This window comes from Aphelocoma coerulescens, chromosome 1, assembly GCF_041296385.1.
Source record: "Aphelocoma coerulescens isolate FSJ_1873_10779 chromosome 1, UR_Acoe_1.0, whole genome shotgun sequence".
Taxonomy (NCBI): domain Eukaryota; kingdom Metazoa; phylum Chordata; class Aves; order Passeriformes; family Corvidae; genus Aphelocoma; species Aphelocoma coerulescens.
Genome location: NC_091013.1, coordinates 95,988,059 through 95,996,219, shown reverse-complemented (window position 1 = coordinate 95,996,219; position 8,161 = coordinate 95,988,059). Strand labels below are relative to the sequence as shown.

At 42.3% G+C, this 8,161-nt stretch overlaps 1 long non-coding RNA gene across 1 annotated transcript in view; it reads right to left on the bottom strand.

Annotated features, from left to right (window-relative positions):
- Window positions 1–8,161, bottom strand: part of LOC138112511 (uncharacterized) — a 30,287-nt gene that overhangs the window by 20,024 nt on the left and 2,102 nt on the right. The window lies entirely within an intron of this gene.

The window sequence follows — 8,161 nt, the reverse complement described above, 5'->3', positions numbered from 1 at the left end:
CACCTCTGTACAGCAGCAGAGCAGGAGTTGAACCTAATTAGCTGAAAAAAGTAACAGCAAGGACGACCTCCAGCTGATGCCTTAGGTTGCCATGCCCTGCTTAAAAGACAATGAAGCAAGATCCGTAAATGCCATGAAAAGAGGGACTTGGCAACAGCAGCTGCCAGTCACACTTAGAGAAAGTCTATAAGCAAAGGTGAGGAACTTGCAGCATGAGAAGGCAGATCTGATCTAGCTTTCATCCACCTGGCTGAGACACCCACAGCAACAAAGACAGGGAGCCTTAGTCAGCAGCGTGAACCAGTGGCCACACAAAGAGGCAGGGACCCCAGTGGCTCTCTACTCTGCAGTGCTGGCACAGGGGGATAAGTCCCAGAAGGAGGGGAAGGAGAGAGCCATGCACAGAACAGCAGGGTCTTTTCTGAAACTGAGTAGACAGCCCTCAATTGGCACAACCACAGAAAGCCAAATTTATCATCCACCCACAGACACTGGGACTGCCGGCTTGAGCACTCTCATTAGCAGATTCGGTTCTCATAGGCAGCAAAGAGGGAGGCATGTAGGGAGGAAGGAGGGTGAAGCAGCCTGGGAGCTGGGAGGACACAAGGACAACAAGGCAGGGTGAGTCAAGGAGCCAGATACCACTGCAGGACCATGGTATTATCTCGGTGCAAATGCCAAGGAGCTGCTTCTGGAGCAGGAAAATCTGTCCTCTAATGACAGGGTTAATTTTAAATTGGCGATGAGCTTCTGGGACTTTTTCACTTTCACTGTCAAATCTCTGGGGCTGGCAGTTGCTAATTACAATAATATGAGGTGACAGTCACATGAGGAGTGATGGATGGCTGAGTGGGGCTGAAAATCCAGAAGGTCAGATCACAATGAGTTGTAGTGACAGGGTGCAGAAGCCCTTTCCCCAGATCTTCTCTTCTTGTCTCCACTTCTTCCCCCCACCATCTGTAGCACCTCAAAAGCAAAACAGTAAAGAGAAATCATTCTCACCACTCTCACGACTAGAATGCAAAATGGTTGGAGGGCACTGGGAGCCAGATTTCAGTGTCACTCCCCCTATCCAAATTCACAAAGCACATGGCCAAAAGGGACCAAGTAAGCATCTCATTTCATTTCCCACATAACATGGGCTGCCAGACAGCACCTGACTTTAGTGACTGTTAAAGCAAAATCATTTTGAACTCTTAAAATTTTATTTTGACACAAAGAAGCCTACACAAAGAAAGCACAAAACTGGAATAAAACATCACAAGCTCTGAGTGTTCCTACTCAGCATTCACTTTGCATGGCCCTGAAAGGTCGTGCAGAGATAGAGTCCTTTGCATGTAAAACTGAGATACTTCTAAGTCACATTCTCAGCTCTTTCCCCCCTTATCTAGCTCAGAAATAACTGGCTTTGGTTCAGCCCATTCCCATGACCAGCAAGTTTTACAGAATTACAGCTACTGCCATTCTGAAATAAAAGATCAGTTCAGCCCTGACCTCAGACTTACCCCATGGGTCTGTGCAGAGTTATTATGAGTGATTAGTTCAGATTTTCCTCTACAGCATTTCACAGTGATGCTATGAACTGTTGGTCATAGACTGTGCTGGAGAAAGCTTTATGAGAACTTTCTAATGATACCAAAATTCTCAGAAGGAGGAACCTACTCCCCATCCACAATGGATGGTTTCCATGACAAGCATCCCAGCTGACTGATATCTTAATACTGTTCAATTGGCCACCTACAGTCACACCCCTGGAAAAGGGTGGCCCATATTAAGCCTCAGGTCAGTAGTCTATGGATTTTGAAAATGCTGCAGCTGTCTGCTGTAGCCATTTCTAAAACGTGTCCCATGGATGAAACTGAAATAAAAGCAACCAAGCTTTGCATGGAAACAAGTTTGTGTTGGACTTTAAAAAAATTGGACTGGTGCCTCTGTTGTATCTCTTCTCAGATTATGAAGAATACCTCAATAATACTTTAATTGGTTCTTGTAACTTCTACTTTTAAATGTAACATTTTTCCTACACATTTTATCACAAAAGACTTTCTCAGTGCTTCAAGAATCAGCTGAAGCTACATATTTTGAGGCCAAACTTAAAAAAAGTTGAAAGAAGGAGGGGTTAATTTATCATATACAAAATTCCTTATGTGGTAAGTTTAGTAGCAATTTCACTCAAATGTCCAATCAGACCACTGGAGAAAAAGTCTCTTTCTGGAGGAGTCATAAAGTTTTAGAACATTTCTTCCTCTGCTTATCTGGTGATGACTGCTCTTCCAGGAAAGCTCTCCAGCTGTATCAGGGGCAAACCAACAAAAGCACAGAGATAGCCAAGCTTGAATTTAGCTCAAAGATTAAATATAACTATTATATTATTATTTAATATAGATTTTTATACTAAAGCCTACACACACATACACACACACGTACACACAAAGAGAATGAGTGATGAAAAGGGGATTCAGCTGCTCAGCTCACGTATGAAAAGGTCCTGGCAAAATGCTGCCTGCAAGTCTGTGAGGAGCTTCAGCACTGACTCAGCCTGAAGCATCTGGCTCTCTCCTGAATCAATGCCACCTGAATTTCCTATATCCTCGAGGCTTTTTAAATTTCTTTTGGCAGCTTCACCTTCAGACACTGTACCCTGACTGTCTAGGCTTAATACAGGACTGGAACTAAAGATTTGGTGAGGATTTCAAGCTTATATGCTGAAAGAGAGAGTGGTAACAGCAGCTACAGCGACAAGAACAGACTTTGTTAGCAAAAAGCACTTGGAAAAGACACCTTGCTTTTAGCAATAACAAGTGATTGGAAAGTACCATGCCCTGTCCTGACATAGGAAACTGTAAGAGCAAACACTCATCAACTTGTGTTTTCTATACTGTAAAGATCCTGGAAGGGTCACTGTAATCACAACAACTTTAGGGATTGAATTTATTAACATAAATGATAAGAGTTACTACAACAGGGCAACTTTTACAGCATGAAGAGCAGGGTAGGGAGGAGCAGTTATACCTCTGCTGTGACGAAAGCCTGAATTTGACTAGGATTAAAACAGGTTCAATTTTAGTGGATCTGAACAACAACAGTGAAAAAGCATCAATTTCTGTTCGTAAGTTGTGCGTGACTTCTTACAATATGTACCTAATAGTCAAGTTACTGAGTTCCTCCTGCCCATGTTTGAAGAATGGCTGTATCAGAGCTGGTTGATTATCCTTTAGTAAATCTATTTGAAATTACTTCTGGAGACAGATCTGTGGAAGTCTGTAACAATGGCAATTGGTTTTTGGGTTGTTTAACACCAGAATACTCTGGGTAGCCATTCTGGGATGTCTGTACAAACCCTGCTGCTGAGAAGCATGCCTCCCCTTGCACAACTCAGCTCTTTTCCAGTCTCCAGCTTTTCCATACTCAAAGCTTTATGTGAGCAGGAGGTTTATCACAAAGGTTTGTGACTGCTGCTTTTGAGCAGTTTTTGAGGGTAATCTGATTTAGCAATGATGATCAATCTATGAAACAGTTGCCTGCTGATTACCTGAAAATTGAGTTTTCAAAATAATAGATCTCAGACTCATAGAAGGAAAAGAGTTATCATAGCATCTAGACGTTTTCCCAGACCAGGAAAATTTGTTTCAGTTGTTTTTTTACTAATGTTTCAGTGCAGCTTTCTTACCATTTCCTCAGAGACTTTGTGACTTAAGTTTTGCTTTTCCTGTTTGCTTCTTTTACTTAATCCATAATTTAATACTACACATGCAGGAAGGAAGCTATTACAAAAGCAATTCAAAGGCTTATTATGTTAACTTGGATAAATAGGATTGCAGCTAGCACTTTTTTTCTCCACAGCAAATTCCAGGTGGTATCATATCAGAATTTTCTACAGCTATTTCCAAGGAGAAAACAGCTCTGCAGTATCTTCCAGTATCACAGAATCTTAAGTAGTAGCTTTCCTTTTACATGGAAAGAGCTACACAAAGTAGAAGCTGAACCAGCATCTCTGTAGGGAAGTAGCAGAAAGAAAAGGTTGGGATAATGTGTGCTTTCCCAGGACTGGAGTAGGATTTTAAACCCCAGTTTAGATGCTGGAGTTTAAAATCTCTTTCTAGCCCTGAGGTACTGGTGGGCATTGGGTGGATCACTGGACCTGCTGTGCAAAGGGTTTTATCCTTTTCTATTTTTCAACAGGGTGGTTCAAAAAGCTTAATCAAAATACTTTGAGAACATCAAGCAAATGGGGCTACACAAAATATCATTAATAGCAGGAAGACTTGACAAATGAACTCCAGCCTTCACCATATACATTACTCTGAAAGAAGATAATATCTCTGAGCTATAAAGTTGTCTAGGACATATCTTTGTCCCTTATGAAGCACAGTCTTTCAGCAGCTTTGTCCTCTACAATACCAAGGCCTCTGTAATCTCATTTCAAAAACATAATAAAGGCACCCCAAATCCTCAAACTTTTATGATAACTGACAGTGCAGGAAACTTATATATATATATATAAAAGCCATGCTGCAAAGATGACAGGAAAAGTAATCTGTAATAGAATTCAATTTACAGCTTCCAGATCATGCAGCCTCCCTGACTCATCCAAGCCACTCTGCTTTATCAGAACTGCCAGCATCACACTGAGACAGTGTGAAATAAAATATGGAAAATATGTTCACAGTGTGTGACCTCAGTGATGCTATGAGCTGTCATGGAGAACACTTTCTTCTCACAGTGAAATGCCACGATGCGGTTCATTAGCTTGGAAGCAGACATATATTGCTCCTGCTACTGACACTGCTTCTGCCATACCTGTTTTATGTACAGAGGATTTAGAGCTCAGGATATACACACTCAGGCTCCCTCACTAGCCCAAAATGCAAAGCTTCACTTCTGGCTATAGTCCTGAGTATATGAGTATATGAGATGGAATAACTCCTGTGCATCTAAATGGTGAAGTGCTGTGAGGTAACACCCTCATTTACTCCTTCTGCCCTCAAAGTGGGGCAAAAACTGGCTGCCCATGAGCCAGACCTTTGCAGACACAGGAATTTAAGCAGCACAGATACTCCAATAAAACCATATGATACTGCTTTCATGCAACTCAGTTTATAGACACAGATCTAGTTGTACCTGTCACTGACCAAGTCTGAACCCTCACTTTTCTCATTCAGCTCTAGCATCTCCGTGTTTGCCAAATAACAAATAAAGCTTTACCATTCTTTCTCCTGTTTTAGTATAGAGCTTGGGTGCTAAAACAAAACCTGGATACTGTTATTCATTCAAGTAATATTTCTGCATCTGTGATTTTAGCTCAAAGCGCTGAAATCTTTCTGCATTTCATGGCTGTATCATGGCATGCCAAGAGAATACTGCAGCATTTCTCCTAATGGCTCCAAAGCACTAATAACACCTGCAGCACTAAGTAATGGTGCATTTAGTACCTTCAGCAGGAGAGAAACAAGAGTAAGTCAAGTTGGAAAAAACATTCCTCTTTAGTCCAAACTGTAATAAAAGTTGAGCTAACTCCAAAGTTAGGCCAGGGAGGCAGGGTATCAAGAATAATCCCTTTCATCTGTCAGCACTGGGCAGGAGAGAAATTAAATTGTGTCGATTAAATGCAACATTTCTAAGAGCTGATGAGGAATAAAATTACATGACAATATAGATTCCACAGCAAGGAACTGATCATGAAAGATTGGTCTTAGCATCTCATATTTATTACTTCATTGACACTTTCTGCTTTTCCAAAGATTGGATATGCATATGGCATGCAGCTGATGTTTTTAAAGTCAAAATAAAGGGTAGGTAATTTCAGAGAGGGACTGATTTTTAAATACCTTGTAGTGCAAACTGTAGCTGAGGACAACCAAAGACACCAAGCTGCAGCTTAGTTTGCAGCTCTTCTAGCCACTGGCTTTTGAACTTTTGTGCTCGAATCACTGGCCAGAACAGAATAAGGACATGTCTGAACTGCCACAACTGCTACAGAGAGTTGTTGTTCCACATCCACTGTGTTCAATATCTTCCCTGCATAGCAGCCAAGCCAATTCTTGATCACAGTGCAGCATGGAAGTGCCACTCTATCCACTAACTGGGATCAGGCAGGGTAGACTGTATGTAAGAAGTGAAAACAGACACCTCAAAGCTTCACACACTTGTCAAAGGTAGGAAAAAGACTGCCTGCTGTCCATAGAGCCTTCATTCCACCTTCTCCTCCCCTCTTGCCTGTCATTTTGTGGGTTATGTAAGACTTTGTTGCAAGGAATGGTGCTTATAAAGGGTTATGTGAGGTGAGGATCATATGTATATGATAATGTGGTTCTTCCTGCTAAAACTTCTTCCAGAATGCCTCTTAGGCATATACAGCAGTGTGCAGTACTCCCTGATGTGCCTGTGCATTTAAGGAAGTAAGGGAGAAAAGAACATACACTACTGAGCCAGCTGAAAAACTCTTGTGAGATGGTGCAGCTCACACACTGGTGCTCATCAGATAACTTATGGGGGTTTTAAATCTTAAATTTCTGCTCTCTTTAGACACTGGGTACCTGTGTCCCCCACTGTTACCTAGGATCTAGGGCAGCTCCAAGGAAAGGGCTCTTCTCTGCTGTGTCCGCAGTCCCCTTCCCCAGGCATCTGGGGCTGCTACAGCTGGAGGTGAGGCACTGAGCCACATCAGCAACTCTCCCCTGCCAGGTGCATGTGGATCTGCACTGGCTGTGAGCGTGGACAGCTGAGATGTTGCTGCACTGCTCTGGAAAAGAGCCAACCACCACCTACAATTTTGTTGAACAAGGTTCTGCTACAAGAAAAGCTATTAGCTAAAGGCACAAAAGCACCTGGCTGATGAGGCTGAAGGCAGTTTTGAGATCTGAGGTTTGTTAGTAAAGGCACTGGCCTCCTGGGATGCTTATGCTCCTGCAAAGAAATTACCAGGCAGGATGGGTTTGGAGATCCCTAGGGAAGAGTAAGTCCACAGTTACCATCACAGGTCTTTCTGTCAGTACCAGCAAGAGAATAAAAGCTCATACGCTTTTTATTCTTTCTTTTTTCTTTTTCTTTTTCTTTTTTCTGTGCATGGTCCAAATGTGGAAGAGAGGTGGCAGAAAGATTTGAAAAGAAGCTTGCAGCAAGAAACGGTCTCTGGATTTCACTAAAAGATACAGAATCTGAATCTGGAGCTGTTCCAAGGGTCACACACTTTATTAGTAGCACAGCAGAGGCAACACAGGCATATGTAGACTATGTTAGATTGATTTTTGGACTGTCTTACTTATTAAAGCATGCTCAAGTCCCAGAGTTTTCTATGGGTCAAGTCCACAGTTAAGTAAAGCACGCCATTCCAGACTTTCCTGAATAGAATGGGTTCTGGATAAAGAAATTGCCTAAGGATTTTGCATATAAACACTGTCCAAGTGGCAAGACAGGTTTTGAATTTGCAACATAGCAGTTCCTCAGCAGCAGCCTTGTGTTCCTAGTCCATGATAAAATCAAGGTAGCTTCAAGGCCCTTGCTCAGAGATTTCAGTAGGCTCTGGTCACGCATGAAGCTTTTCTCATTGTAACTTGCTTATGTGCTTTATCCTCAAATTAAAACCTCTGCCGAGTCCACAGTTTCACAGAGCTCACACACAGTCATTGCAAAATCAGTTCTGCTTTGAGGAAGCCAATGCCCTACTTCTCAGGGTGGGCTGCTCCCATGCCAAGACAGAGTCTCAGTCATTTGGTCACCACCTTCCCTCCAACCAAACCAACCCAAAATTTCTAAAGGAGTTTTTCAACAGGAGCAGTGAATTCTCTCACCTTGCCCAATTCCCTGCTTTCTAGGCACTGGCAGAATCCTGTCACACACATTTAGGAAAAACAGGATGGTGACACACACACAGACGATTACTAACCGTGGAAAAAGGCAACTTCAAATAGAGCTTTAATTTCAAATAAAGTACTTTTCAAATTTAACCACTGTCTTGAGGATGGAAGTGGGATGTCTGTGACAGCTGTATTATGACATGTAGCTTGCTGTGTACAGTAGCCCTGCAGTGAAGGACCACAGATGGTTTGTGGTGGTGGGAAGACCCTGTTCTTAGGGACTGCAGACTTACTGTACTTGCAGAATTCCACCTTAAAAGTAATTGGACGTCTCTGTAGCTCTGAGAAGGTTTGCTAAGCAATGA